Source organism: Bidens hawaiensis, unplaced genomic scaffold, assembly GCF_021521415.1.
Source record: "Bidens hawaiensis isolate Kalapana, Puna unplaced genomic scaffold, B.hawaiensis_p1.1 tig00020883_1, whole genome shotgun sequence".
NCBI lineage: Eukaryota > Viridiplantae > Streptophyta > Magnoliopsida > Asterales > Asteraceae > Bidens > Bidens hawaiensis.
Window position 1 is genome coordinate 312,745 of NW_027493211.1, and position 16,144 is coordinate 328,888.

The following is a 16,144-nucleotide window of genomic DNA, read 5'->3' on the forward strand; positions in this document are numbered from 1 at the left end:
AGGACAATATAAACATCAAGTGTGGGGATAGGGGAAATTTGAAATTTTTTGCCCGACAGTACCTCGAAGAGTGTTCGGAAACCAAAGTTTTTAACTGTTAATTATTGTCATTAATGCCAAGTTATAGGTTTCTGGTCATGGTTGGTTTTTCAGCTTCTCGATAGTCTTACTCACAAATGTTTTCAAAACGAGAAGTTAAAAATGGGGTCGTTTAGGTGGGGATAACGAGTCATGGGGACAGGTACACATGTTTATGTCGGTAACCTATTTCCTTCGGTACGTGTGTGAGTTTGACCCCATAAATATAATACACATATAATATATAGTATACACACATGTTATTTGAGTGCTTTATTCGAGAGTAACTTGGTTGTCTCATGGATCACGAGATCGTAGTTTGGCATGAATGCAAAAGTGATAGAGGAAATTAGGTTAAACCTTGTCTGGATAAGTGAGAGTGTGGATACCGGGGGTTGGGCCTCATACAATATACACATGAGCGTGGGTAATGTGAGTGGCGGGGGGTTGGTTCCAATAGAAAACATTTTTGGACCTATTCTTTCATTCGATTAATCCCGATGTTATATTGTGAGACGATCCGGCTTAATAGGTTTCTTTGTATTTGTAGTTGTTTTAGTACTAAGCATCACGTTTATTATGCTTAAAAAATAGCTAAAAAAGCCAAAAAGATGTATGGTTATACTCAGTTATGTAATTAGAAGTTTGTTTGTGTCTGAAAAAAAAATGAAATCAATGTTTATGTTATTATTGTTTATTTAGTTGTTTTGTAATAAGCTGGATGAGATCGTTTGAGATACTTGAAAAATTCTCTTCCATACCCTTAAACCTAGCTTCGTTACAACTCGTTTTAAGTCATCTTGATTTGCATTTGTGTCAAAGCAGTTATATGGGTGGACAGTTGTTATACTTTGTACTGAGAGCAGAGTGATACTAGCACATCTTTGCTAGTCCATATATTAAACAGAGAGGAGAGATGTTATATTATGAGTGGTATGAGCATGTATGCCTTAACCAGAAACAAAGTACACTCGTCTGAGCGGCTCTGTTGTTTTTATTATATCATTTAACCTTATTTGTGGGATGTCAATCTAGAAAGTGTTAGTCTGGGAAACTGGATATGACCTTAAACCTTACTAGTATTAATAAGCTAATTTACATGTAAAAACTCGGACTTTTCAAAACTTATAAACCCGATCCGTTTCGTTGTTCGGGTCATTTTATAAAAATATCGCGTTTAACATGCTAATTGAGTATTTTATTAATATTTAATTATATATAATATATCTTTAATGTTTCTACACTTTTTTACCCAAAGTATAAGTTTCAGTCAATTATGTATCCAACTTCAACCTTCATGGTCTAATCTGTAAAATATGTTATAACCCATATTATGCATTGGATATCCATTTACCCATACCCGTATCCAATGGATTTTTCTTGGACCTGATTACACAATTGGCTTACTTGGACAATAATTCTCGTTATTTGTTGAGCTTGATCTCGTATATCTCGTAACTATACCAATATCGGTCTAAACCGACATCCTATGTAAGTTAACAATATCAAACCTGATTCAATTTCCATCTTTAACGAACCGACAACCCTAATTACCTATTGAACACGAAATCACTTGTTATATTCCAATTAATTTAGAGGATACGATCCTTATAACCTCGCCGACGTTTCCCCTTATTTAATTAGAATATTTTGGTTGTTAACTTGCTCGTTCATCACTTATTATCGCCAGCTCTGTCTATCGTTGTTCATCCTCCTCTGTTCATCGTTTGAGGATTTCTCGTCGATAACTTCCGAAGAGTGTGACTCTTGTTTACTACCGTTCTTACTGCATTCGTTTATTTTTGTTCGTCTATCGAGGTCAGTACCACATTCCCCTCTTTTACTCGTTTTCTCACGTTTTGGGGACATATGCGTAAATTATATTTCTCATATATATACTTATACTCAAAACTGCAACTATTGTCTTATGTGTTAACAACTTATACCTTACTTGTTTATGTGGTTACTTGCTTATATGCTTCCGCATTCAGAGAGGTCCAACATAATATCAGTCTAGTATGATCATACGCTAGTCGTTATAGCTTTGTGCTTCTCGACATCTCAGTTATACTTGCTCATTTGGTTAATTTGTTATACTCATATGACTTGTTGCAAATACTTATTTTCTATATGAGCATTTAAACTTGTGTTTTGCTCACTCAACCTTGTGTTGACAAACTATATTATTTTCAACGCATATGCAGGTTATCGTTTGATGTGAAGTACAAGATCACTTAAGGATTTATGCTAGAAGAAAACTTAATGAGACTTATTATTATTGATTGATATATGTACTTTCGTTTAATTGGATTTTTGTATGGATATTTGTTGTATTTGAAATTACTAAATAGATACTGAAACTTATAATGTGCATGATAGTAACCTTGAGAGCTGTGAAACAATGTTTATAATTAGTGAAGGAGTCGTTTGGTGGGATTAACGGATCAAAACGGGGTTTTAATGGGTGTTTTGAGGGTCGCCGGCCTTCCTCGCTGTCGCCAGATTTCGTGTCCTCCGGAAAAACGTGGGGGAAGAAGGGGGGAGGGGCTGGGCTTTTATTTTTTTATATTTTAAATGAAATTTACATATTAAGCCCCTAAACTATCAAAATTTATTTGTTTTGTTTTTAAACTTCATTTATCTTTTAAACCTTGAACTATATAAATATATGTAACTAGATGAATTACATACTTTAATATTTTTGGTTTGTTTACGGTTTATACTCAAATAGTTTGTACTTGATTATTTTATTAACGTTTAAGGCTCGGAGATTCGTAGATTGAACTATACGAATAGATAATGAATGGACACAAACTTTAAATCATTGAAATTGATATAACGTGATATATATCATAAAACAATACATTGAAATGACTAAACGGGTCGGTTTAATGAATACAAATACAAATACAAATACGAAAATTGACAAATGTCACATTGCCCTTAGTTGAGACACACTAGCATGGACTGTTTGATAACCAATGCCGTGTGTTAGCGATTGTTGGTGCCTAAGGTTTAACTCGTTAATCAATATTTAGTCAATCTGTGATAATTAATCTGTTAGGTTGCATGAGAAACTGTTTAATTGCATTCTTGAATCCCGGGGATGAGTCTTCTTTGTTAATTTCTTAAATTCGTGAATTTGCTTAATCATTATTTAAACCAACTTATTTGCTTGTGTGATTAGCACTAAAACCTACTACTTCATAATATTGAATCTGTAACACGATTTGCATTGACCACATACTCCTTATTTACCCTATCTACTTAAGTTATTTAGGTTTTTACATGACTCGAACGATGGTCATCACCACCACTGTCAGGAAAGTGTTTGATGCAGGATTCTTCTGGCCCACCATATATAAAGACACACATGCTTTGATCTGTTGGTGCATAATGCCAGTAGTTCAGTATCTCGTGTTTATTTGTGTCTGTAATCGTTTATATTGTTCGTTTGTATTAAACGTGTTCTTATATGTTCGCCTTGTTTAAGTGAACTTGAAGTCAGCGAAGTTAAGACAACTTCGCCTAGTATGTTAGGCGAAGTTGTCGAATTATATAAACTCGTAACTTCGGCTTTTTTGTAAGACTTTTGAACGATTGGTTTTTGTGATTCTCTGAATCACGTGTTTGTTTCTTTGGCTATTACACCTTGCAATATAACAAGTATTATCATATATCCTCGTGTGTTCATATAGATTAAACGTGTTAATCGTCTCGACACTCGTATCGTATACGTGGGGATTCTGCACTCTCGTGTTACGAGATACTCCTGTGTAGATCCGGCTGGGAACCTACAATTGGAATCAGAGCATTTTGCTCGTGATTGTGTGGTTCGGGATTATCACACGGGTGTTAAGATCGTTCCGTTAGACCATTCGCGGAACGAGTTTACGTTGAAAAACCTAGTTTTTGTCAGTTGTTCCTCATCACTCATCAAATACACCTTCAAATCACCCTCTCGTCCCTCGAAATCGACCTAACTAAACCTACAAAACTCCTTTCTTCTTCTGGCGAAGTTGCCGTCACCCATACTAGGGTTTTAGCGAACATATAGGGTTTCAACGAAGTTGTGACTAGCGAAGTTGTATAACTAGCGAAGTTGTGTAGTCAGCGAATTTGTGTAGCAAGCGAAGTTGTTAAGTAGCGAAGTTTAGAGTCTGCGAAGTTGTCTTTAAGAGAAGTTACAAGCGAAGTTGTAGTAACTTCGCTGCTTATCGCACACAAAATCTTATTTTTAAGTTCTAAGTCTCGTTTCGTTCAAGTATGACTTCGATAAACATCACTGAACTGGTAAAGATGGAGGTTGAAGCTGGTTCAGCAACTAAAGCTCCAAAACTGCTTAAAGGTACTGATTTCGTTGCATGGAAAGATAGATTTGAACAGTATGTGAAGTATCAAGACGTAAAGATGTGGGTCTGCATTCAAGACGGGTACATTCCACCAACATCCATGTTTGAAGGTCGTGAACAGATTAAGAAGTACAGTAAGATGGAAGATGATGAAAAGAAAATGTATGAGGCTGAAAGTAAAGCGCATGCAGCTATAACGATGGCACTTCCACAAGAGATTCTAAATACTTTCAAAAAATACAAAACTGCTAGAGAGCTATGGGAAGCACTAGAGAATAGATATGAAGGAAATGTTGGGATACGAACCTCCAAAACAAAGCTGCTGAAAACCCAATTCTCAGTATTCAAGTATCTGAAAAATGAATCACTTGATGACATCATCACACAATATTATCATCTGATGACCAAGCTAAATAACTACTCCATTGAATACAAGGAAGAAGAGATAGTGGAAAAGCTTCTTGATGCTCTCCCACTAAAATGGGAGATGTACACTGTTCTGATGAGAGAAGATAAGGACTTTGAGAAGATTGATTTGGAGACGGTGGTAAATAAGTTACGGAATTTTGAACTTAACATGGCTCGAAAGGAGACACCTACTGATCAGGTTCAGGATCCGGGAATGTATGGTGCTAAAGTCACTTCAAACTCAAGTTCAAAAACAGAATCCACTGCCTACTACTCAAAGGGGGAACCAAACTCCACTCCAGATGGTCATGTGATTCTCAATATGGATGGTGACGTATGTTTTGTAGCAGGAGGTAGTAGTTCCTCAAAACCTCAAACCACAACTGGTAATTTCCTAACCAATGCTTCTAGCAAGAACTACTCACAGATGCCTATGAGTGTGAAATCAGCTGAACAACAGTTTGCTCTTTATGCCTCCTTCATTGCATCTTATGAGAATTACATCAAAGGAAAAATAGTCAACCCTGCAACTTTGGATGAAGAATATGTTCAGATCGACGCTGATGATCTGGAACAAATGGATCTGCAGTGGCATATGGCTATAATAGTAAGAAGGGTAAAGAGATTTATGAAGAAAACTGGTAGAAAGTTCGTTGGAGAAAGACCGGGGTTTGATAAGTCAAAAGTTCGTTGTTATAACTGTCAACAAAATGGTCACTTTGTTAAAGAGTGTACAAATGAGAGAGTCGAACGAAACCAAAACAGGCCTGCTCAACAGAATGGGAGTGGAAGTGAAAATAAGGCTATGGTATCTCAACAAAACGGTGGATACAACTGGAATATACAAGTTGAGGAGGTGTTCGAACAGACAAATCTGGTAAATATCAAAACTGGAGGAAGTGACAAAGAGACGGGGGAAGATCAAGCATACATGGCAGAAGTGAACGATCAACTCTCAGAGGTATGTTCTGAATCTCATTGTGAACAATGTGAAAAATTGTCTGATCAATTGAAAACATTAACTGATCAGTTTGTTAGTTTGGACACTCAATTTAAAAATTTAAAAGAAGAACATCACTATTCTAAAACTAAAGAAAGCAATTACTCGGTAAAAATAAAAGCTAGTGAAAAGGATATCAGAAGTCTTAAAGCCACCCTAGCTGAAAAAATACAAGTGATTGATCTTAATTATGAAGTGTCAGAAGAAAAGACCAAACTAATTGCTGAAAAAGATAAACAGGTATCTGATTATCAGGTAAAAGTGGTGGAACTGAACAAAAAAATTAAACAATTTAGAAATTCTTCTGCGATGTTAGATCACATCATAAGTGTTCAACGTTCCCCAGTTATGAAAGGGGGAATTGGATTCTCAGAAGTCCCACCACCATACAATAATAACTATACTTATAATCCTAGTAATCAGCAATCTGCGAATGTTGAAATTAGTCAGACAGTTCCAATAAAAGTCTCTGCTAAAGAAACTGAAGTTAATGAGAGTGAAACGAGTAAGGCATGTTCTGTCTCAAGTTCTGTCTCGTCTAATTAGGACAAGTCGTCGGAATCGGGTGAGATAAAAGACGAGGTTGTGTTACTAAAACGAGGGGGGGACTATAAGTTTGATGAAAAGAAATCTTCCCAAAATCCGTTTGTCCCACCATATGTGAGACAAACTGATAGTAATGCAACCTCGACATTTGCAACAAATTTTGAGACGAGAGTTCAAAACAACCAGAATAATTCGAAAAAAAGTTGTTTTAGATGCAACAGGATATGACACCTTGTCACTGATTGTCCTCTGAAGCAAAGAAAATCTAGAAATATGAGGCCTACTAAATCTGAGAATAAAACGAATACTAAATATGATACTGGTAAGAATGCTAACACATCAAATTTCAATCATTGAACTAATCCAAGATTTCAAAGAAACTAGTCTAGTTTTTTTCCAGTGAATTACCAAACCAACAACTATAATTCCATCAATGCTAGAAATTCATGAAGGTTTGGATGGCCTCATAGCCAGTCACTAGAAATTTTCCTTTCAGATCTTACAGAAATTCTCCTCAAACTAACTTTGGGCACCCAAGGTACTGGATGCCAAATAACAGGTTTAATCAACCCAAGACCAGAAGGTCTTGGGTCCCTAGATTTTAATCTATCTCTTTAATTGTGCAAGAACAGTCGAACAGAGCTGTAAACAATATGTGGGTTGTTGACAGTGGCTGTTCCCGGCACATGACAGGTAACAAGAAATTGTTACGTGATTGGAAGTCTGTTCAAGGTGGAATGGTTAGTTTCGCAGGAGAAAGTGGTGGAAGAATTACTAGTATTGGGACTGTGACAAATGGAAGAATAAAGTTGGAAAAAGTGAATTTTGTGGAAGAGTTGAAGCATAACTTGTTGAGTGTCTCTCAGATTTGTGACAAAGAATACACAGTACATTTTACTAAAGATGAGGCACTCGTACTTTATCCTGGTTTCAAGATTCCTGAAACCTGAATCGTGATGAAGGCTCCAAGAGAAAAGAACACGTATGTAATAGATATGATATCAACTGAGATGGCAAATGAAGAATCATGTCTTCTGTCAAAAGCAACAGAGTCTGAGTCAGAGTTGTGGCACCGAAAAATGGGTTATATTCATCTTCGTAAGATGAACTACATAGTCAAGAATGGGTTGGTACTAGGGGTTTCTTTGAAGAACTTCAATTTTGAAGACCAATGTGTATCATGCAAGAAAGGAAAACAACACAAGAAACCTCATCACTCCAAGAAGGTTAACTCAATTGTCAGCACCTTGGATCTGCTTCACATGGATCTCTTTGGTCTTGTGAATGTAAAAAGTCTAGGTGGAACGTCATATTGTCTGGTTGTAACTGATGACTACTCACGATACTCTTGGGTCTATTTTCTGAAGGCAAAAGATGAGACTGTTCAGTTGGTAATTAACTTGATTACCAAGGTGGGAAATATTGCTGGGAGAAAAGTTAAGTACATCAGAAGTGATAATGGTACAGAGTTCAAGAACTATCAGATGGAGATGTTTTGTTTGAAGAAAGGGATAGATCATCAGTACAGTGCCCCATATACTCCACAACAAAATGGAGTAGCTGAAAGGAAGAATAGAACTTTAATCGAAGGCACCAGAACCATGTTGGCAGATGCTAAACTTCCTGTGGTGTTCTGGGCTGAGGCGGTTGCTACAGCCTGTTATATCCTTAGTCGTGTTTTAACTGTTAAAAGATTAAATAAAACCTGTTATGAACTTATGCATGGTAGAAAGCCAAATTTGAAGGGTCTTGAACCTTTCGGGTCCCCATGTTCGATATTAAAGACTAACTCTAAATTTGGTGAGAAAGCTGACGAAGGTATTTTAGTTGGCTACGTTGTTGGGACACCCAACAGAAGAGTCTTTAATCTATCAAACTGCAAGGTTGAGGTGGTTTGTAACACTGATATTACTAGTTACAAATCACCAAGGCCTAGCATGGGACCGGCAGAGGCTTTCGACTATGATAAGCTATTCAAATATTTTAATGTGCCTTACTTGGATTTTGCAGACATTGATGAGAAAATGGCCTCACAGATGCTGTATGACGAAGAGGAGACCATTGTGCAACGTCTGCAATATAATGAAAATCAACCAACCTCGTCAAGTGCGGCTGAAACTCCAGCTGTCTCAAATGAAGATGAATTCTACAATCCATTTCACACTCAGCATCACTCTGATGAACTCACTTCAAATCTCGAAAATGATCTGGATGTTGGTCCGGTGCAAACTACCAAAATTCACAAGAATCATCCTTTAGAAAATGTGATCGACAATCCCTCTGATGGTGTCCGTACTAGAAGAAGTTTGGATGAAAACACATGTGTGTATGCAAGTATTAAAGACACTGGTGTTATAAATGAATACCTGTATGCCTGCTTCATCAGTCAGATAGAACCAAAGAATTATCAAATGGCACTGAAGGATAGCTCGTGGGTTGAAGCCATACAGGAAGAACTGGCACAGTTTGAAAAGATGGAAGTATGGCAGTTAGTTGAAAAACCACAAGATGTGAACGCTATCGGTACAAAATGGGTGTTCAAATGTAAGAGAGATGAGAAGGGAATAATCATTCGCAACAAGGCAAGATTGGTAGTGAAAGGGTTTAATCAGCAAGAAGGAATCGATTACAACGAAGTGTTTGCTCCTGTGGCAAGATTGGAGGCAATTCGACTGTTTCTGGCATTTGCTGCACACAAAGAGATGAAAATGTTCCAGTTAGATGTGAAAAGTGCCTTTCTTAATGGTAAAGTCGATGAGGTGGTATATGTTGAACAGCCTCCGGGTTTCCCTGACCCAGACTTTCCTGATCATGTGTACAAATTGAGCAAAGCATTATATGGGCTACATCAGGCACCTCGCGCCTGGTATGCAACTTTGTCATATTACTTGCTAGAGAATGGGTTTGAGAGAGGGAAGATCGATAGTACTTTGTTTGTCAAAATGAAAGGGGGTGATTTTCTACTCGCTCAGGTTTATGTGGACGATATCATCTTTGCTGCCTCAAGAGTTACAATGTGTCAGGAGTTTGAAGCAGTCATGAAGAAGAGCTTTGTGATGAGCGCCATGGGCGAATTAACTTTCTTTTTGGGATTGCAGATAGATCAGAAGAAAGATGGCATGTTTATTCATAAAACGAAGTATGTCCATGATGTGCTTAAACGCTTCAAGATGGATGATAGTACTCCATTTGACACTCCAATCTGCGTCAACCACAAACTGGGTGCTGATTCCGACAGTGATGAAGATGTGGATACCATTCAATATCAGGCAATCATAGGTTCTTTAATGTATCTAACTGCATCTAGACCTGACATTATGTTTGCAGTTTGTCTTTGTGCTCGTTTTCAGGTAAATCCGAAGGAATCACACATGAAGGGAGTGAAAAGAATCTTGCGGTATCTTAAAGGAAAGCCTAAGTTGGGACTATGGTACTCGAAAGGGAGAGAACTGGATTTGGTAGCATACACCGATTCTGACTATGGAGGTTGCAATCAGAACAGGAAGTAAACAACCGGTGGATATCAGTTTCTCGGAGGAAGATTGGTGTCGTGGCAGTGCAAGAAACAGACCTCGGTAGCCATTTTCACCTGCGACGCAGAATACTTGGCAGCATCGAACTGCTGCTCCCAGGTTTTATGGATACAACAACAAATGCGCGATTATGGTATGAATTTCACTCAAGCTCCTATTTGCATTGATAACACTGCTGCCATCTCAGTAACTAACAATCCCGTTAAACACAGTAAAACTAAACATATTGACATTCGTCATCATTTTATACGGGATTGTGCTTAGAAGAAATTAATTATGCTTGAAAAGGTTGATACACTGGATAATTTTGCTGATCTTTTTACTAGAGCGTTTGACCGATCCCATTTCAAAATCTTGTTGAGCTTAATGGGATGATCAATCCCGGGTAACCGTGTTTTCTCTTTTGTTAAAAAAAAACATCACTATCGCTTAAATTATGTCGGTTGCTCAAGTTTGAAGGACATTTCCCAAGGATATGTTTGGTCCTTACATCTACGTGTAGCTTATAATGATAGCCATTAACCAGATGACTGAAAGCGACCAGGGCGGTTTATGATGAGTTTTTATTCTTTCGCTTAAAATTAGTCGTTCATACTTAGTCAGAGGGACACATACTCGTATGTGGTCGGTCCGGCTGATCCACTGGATCTTCAGGATTTCCGTTTACCTAAAGACTTTGACTTGATCGGGGCGTTTGAATTAAAAAAATTTTTTTTTGGGAAATGATATAATTTTTCAGTCTATAACTTCGCAAGAAGTTTCAATACGATGTTAAAATGAAAATTGATCCAACCTTGGAAAGTGATAGATAAACTAATTTCGTGCGCTTAACCGGTGAAGTAATTAGGCTTAAAAGACTCTAGAACAGTCATTGTATGTTATGGTAGCTTTCTATGGTGCGTAAAAGTAGAAGTGATACAAACTAAATCTTCTCGATTTACTGTGGAGAGTCATTCTGAGTTGTGCATGTCTCCACATACATCTTTCCGAATGATAGGCAGAAAAGTGATTACCCAGTCATACACGAGCCCGTGAGTGTTCTGATTCCCGCGAAGATAGTGCTATGTATCTGCAGTGATCCAGATTCGGGACTTGCAGTTGTCTTAGACGTGCAGTTGTATTATGGTCTTTCATAAAAAAATAATAAGAAAAACCTTAGTTATTAGCATCAAGCCTTATGACGCTAATCTTGTTACAAATATCAAGAAAGAGGCAGGAAAGAATAATTCAAAGTGTAATAAAGATCGGGAAGACGAATCGGAAGGTCGACATGTGAACATTGATTAATCAGACACTACGGGTCGAAGTCAACTTGGGGTGACCTGGGGAAAGCCAAATACGCCTTGAGAATAGATAGGAGGCATCACAATCTCTCAGGTGATGTCCATCTAAATTTTGAGCTTAATTTAACCTAATCCATATCACAGAAGCGATGAAAACCATACTAAGTTTTATACCTGCCTACAACCTCTTTCTCTATGTTATAATACCGCCGAACATGGATCTGTGGGACAGCCTCTTAATTAGTATGATTCATGATCGGATCCTTTCTAAAACATGCAGGTTTTCGTCAAGACTGAATTTGATCCCGTTTATTCTATTATTCAAATTTTTGTTATGTATTTCGTATTATGGTTTAAACTTTTAAACTTTTGGTTACTTAATTCTTTGATCGTAAATTTTAATCTTTTTGGGCGTTGTTAAAAGCGAAGTTGACCATGGTTCAACTTTACTTAATGGGCGAAGTTAACTGATGGGCGAAGTTAACTGATGGGCGAAGTTAACTGCCGGGCGAAGTTACTTGTTGGGCGAAGTTAACCTAACTTCAACTCCTGGGTTTTTCTAACCTATATAACTGGATCGGTGGTCAAACCTGGTAAAATTTTTCCAAACTCTAACCCTCGACGAACTTATTCACCTGAATCAAAAATATTTATAATTTGTTTTTCGTCTGTGTTCAAGGTTCGTCTGATCTTAGTGACTCATAATTCGCATTGTATGTTGTTAATCAGTTTCTCAACGATCCGTTTTGAAGTCACTTTTGCATCAAACCCTTAACCCACTTTTATCAATCCGTTTTAAAATTGTTTTGGTGAAAATATGTGTATCTGAATCTTAATCAGACTACCACATTCATGTTTTCACTCTCTAATCGGCCATTCCTAGCCACAATTGGGTAGTGTTGGTGTGCTGATTACGGCGACGAAGTTAGGGTTTCAGCGAAGTTAAATACAACTTCGCCAGAATACTAACTTCACCTGGTTTATGCAAAGTTGCTTAAGTGTTCTGAACTGTTACTCTTTGTGTTGGAGCTATTTTCCTCAACCGAAGTTTGATTTCATGCGAACTTCATACATAGTTACAACATAACTTCGCTCCTGGTAAACGGCGAAGTTATGACTTGCTAATGCTGGGATCTGATTTAACTAGTTTGTTGTGCAGATATGGCTGCTGTGGCAGGTGCTGGTGGCGCTGGTGGTGATGAAGGTGGAGATGATAACAGACAGTTTTTTCCGGGGCACAACATGTATATCACCTTGGATCCGGATGCTCGTGGAATTGACGACTATCGTGAGATCATTTCATTTCTCGTTCGCTCACGTATTTTTCATGCCATTACTACTGCTCTTCCTATTTCACTACCAAATATTGAAGACTTTTGGAGAACTGTTGAATATGACTGTAGGGTTGAGCCTCCGGTTATGCGTGCCACTGTTAATAATCAGGTGGTACAGTTCTCGGAAAATCAGATAAGGGAAGCCTTACAGTTTGGGGGTGAAACAATTGAGGATCCCACAGATTTTTCGGCTACTTTCAGGAATGGTGCTTTTGTTCGGATGGGGTATTCAGGACCTTTGGAGGATTCTCAGAGGCGTAAGGGATTTTTTTTGGATCAGTGGAGGTTTTTAATGCATGTTCTGATTGTGTGCATGTCTGGTCGCAAGGCTGGCACAGATGGTATGGGTGCGACGATGCAATTGGCTATGACTGCTTTAACCTACAACAATCCCTATAGTTTCAGCCAGATGATCTTTTATGAGATTGATCGTCAGAGACGGGCAGTGGCACGGGAAAGATTTTTGATGTACCCGAGATTTTTTCAGATTATTCTAAATCATGTAGCACCCAATCTGCCACAACGACGTCCTATTTCGTATGTGAAGAGTGTTTCTAAAAGAATCTTTGCTCAATGTAAATCATCAAGTGCTCGTAGCAAGCCTGAGCTTCGTCCGAGGCACACTTCCTTGTTTGGATACTTAGTGAATCCTGCATATGTTGCTCCTCCGGAAGATGAGTTTATGGATCCGGCACCGTAACAGGCAGATATCCCTCAACCACCTCCTGTGGTTCAACCACCACCTCCCGTCGGTCAACCTCCTATGGTACAACAAGCACCTCTTGTTGACCCCATTGCAGCTCCAGAACAGCAAGTTGATCTTGAAGTTGCCTTTGGAGGGCTAGGTTTCTTTGATATGGAAAGGGTTGATCCGGCTGCTGAAGTTCAAGCCTCAGTCATCATTGAGGTGTCTGGCTTAAATGTTTCCATAGTCAGTACATCTGTGGCGGATACTAAGGGAACTGTTTCTGATTCCTCCACTGACGATATAGCTGAAGCACAACAAATACTTGCTAGACAAGAAAGAATCCATGGCAAACGAAAGAAAGACTCAGATGATAGTGAATCTGATTATGAGTAGGATTTATATCTTCTAGTACGAAGATCAAAGAAGGCAAGGGTTGGTGAAAGTTCGAGGGTTGTTCACTCAAACTCCTATTTGCATTGATAACACTGCTGCTATCACAGTAACTAACAATCCCGTTAAACACAGTAAAACTAAACATATTGACATTCGTCATCATTTTATACGGGATTGTGCTTAGAAGAAATTAATTATGCTTGAAAAGGTTGATACACTGGATAATTTTGCTGATCTTTTTACTAGAGCGTTTGACCGATCCCATTTCAAAATCTTGTTGAGCTTAATGGGATGATCAATCCCGGGTAACCGTGTTTTCTCTTTTGTTAAAAAAAAACATCACTGTCGCTTAAATTATGTCGATTGCTCAAGTTTGAAGGACATTTCCCAAGGATATGTTTGGTCCTTACATCTACGTGTAGCTTATAAGGATAGCCATTAACCAGATGACTGAAAGCGACCAGGGCGGTTTATGATGAGTTTTTATTCTTTCGCTTAAAATTAGTCGTTCATACTTAGTCAGAGGGACACATACTCGTATGTGGTCGGTCCGGCTGATCCACTGGATCTTCAGGATTTCCGTTTACCTAAAGACTTTGACTTGATCGGGGCATTTGAATTAAAAATTTTTTTTGGGGAAATGATATAATTTTTCATTCTATAACTTCGCAAGAAGTTTCAATACGGTGTTAAAATGAAAATTGATCCAACCTTGGAAAGTGATAGATAAACTAATTTCGTGCGCTTAACCGGTGAAGTAATTAGGCTTAAAAGACTCTAGAACAGTCATTGTATGTTATGGTAGCTTTCTATGGTGCGTAAAAGTAGAAGTGATACAAACTAAATCTTCTCGATTTACTGTGGAGAGTCATTCTGAGTTGTGCATGTCTCCACATACATCTTTCCGAATGATAGGCAGAAAAGTGATTACCCAGTCATACACGAGCCCGTGAGTGTTCTGATTCCCGCGAAGATAGTGCTATGTATCTGCAGTGATCCAGATTCGGGACTTGCAGTTGTCTTAGACGTGCAGTTGTATTATGGTCTTTCATAAAAAAATAATAAGAAAAACCTTAGTTATTAGCATCAAGCCTTATGACGCTAATCTTGTTACAAATATCAAGAAAGAGGCAGGAAAGAATAATTCAAAGTGTAATAAAGATCGGGAAGACGAATCGGAAGGTCGACATGTGAACATTGATTAATCAGACACTACGGGTCGAAGTCAACTTGGGGTGACCTGGGGAAAGCCAAATACGCCTTGAGAATAGATAGGAGGCATCACAATCTCTCATGTGATGTCCATCTAAATTTTGAGCTTAATTGAACCTAATCCATATCATAGAAGCGATGAAAACGATACTAAGTTTTACACCTGTCTACAACCTGTTTCTCTATGTCATAATACTGCCGAACATGGATCTGTGGGACAGTCTCTTAATTAGTATGATTCCTGTTAGGATCTTTTCTAAAACATGCAAGTTTTCGTCAAGACTGAAATTTGATCCCGTAGTTTATTCTATTATTCAAATTTTTGTTATGTATTTCGTATTATGGTTTAAACTTTTAAACTTTTGGTTACTTAGTTCTTTGATTGTAAATTTTAATATTTTTGGGCGTTGTTAAAAGCGAAGTTGACCATGGTTCAACTTTACTTAATGGGCGAAGTTAACTGCCGGGCGAAGTTACTTGTTGGGCGAAGTTAACCTAACTTCGCCTCCTGAGTTTTTCTAACCTATATAACTCATTCGGTGGTCAAACCTGGTCAAATTTTTCCAAACTCTAACCCTCGGCGAACTTATTCACCTGAATCAAAAATCTTTATAATTTGTTTTTCGTCTGTGTTCTAGGTTCGTCCGATCTTAGTGACTCATAATTCGCATTGTATGTTGTTAATTAGTTTCTCAACGATCCGTTTTGAAGTAACTTTTGCATCAAACCCTTAACCCACTTTTATCAATCCGTTTTAAAATTGTTTCGGTGAAAATATGTGTATCTGAATCTTAATCGGACTACCACATTCATGTTTTCACTCTCTAATCGGCCATTCCTAGCCACAACTGGGTAGTGTTGGTGTGCTGATTACGGCGACGAAGTTAGGGTTTCAGCGAAGTTAAATACAACTTCGCTAGAATACTAACTTCGCCTGGTTTATGCAAAGTTGCTTAAGTGTTCTGAACTGTTACTCTTTGTGTTGGAGCTATTATCCTCAACCGAAGTTTGATTTCATGCGAACTTCATACCTAGTTACAACATAACTTCGCTCCTGGTAAACGGCGAAGTTATGACTTGCTAATGTTGGGATCTGATTTAACTAGTTTGTTGTGCAGATATGGCTGCTGTGGCAGGTGCTGGTGGTGATGAAGGTGGAGATGATAACATACAGTTTTTTCCGGGGCACAACATGTATATCACCTTGGATCCGGATGCTCGTGGAATTGACGACTATCGTGAGATCATTTCATTTCTCGTTCGCTCACGTATTTTTCATGCCATTACTACTACTCTTCCTATTTCACTACCAAATAT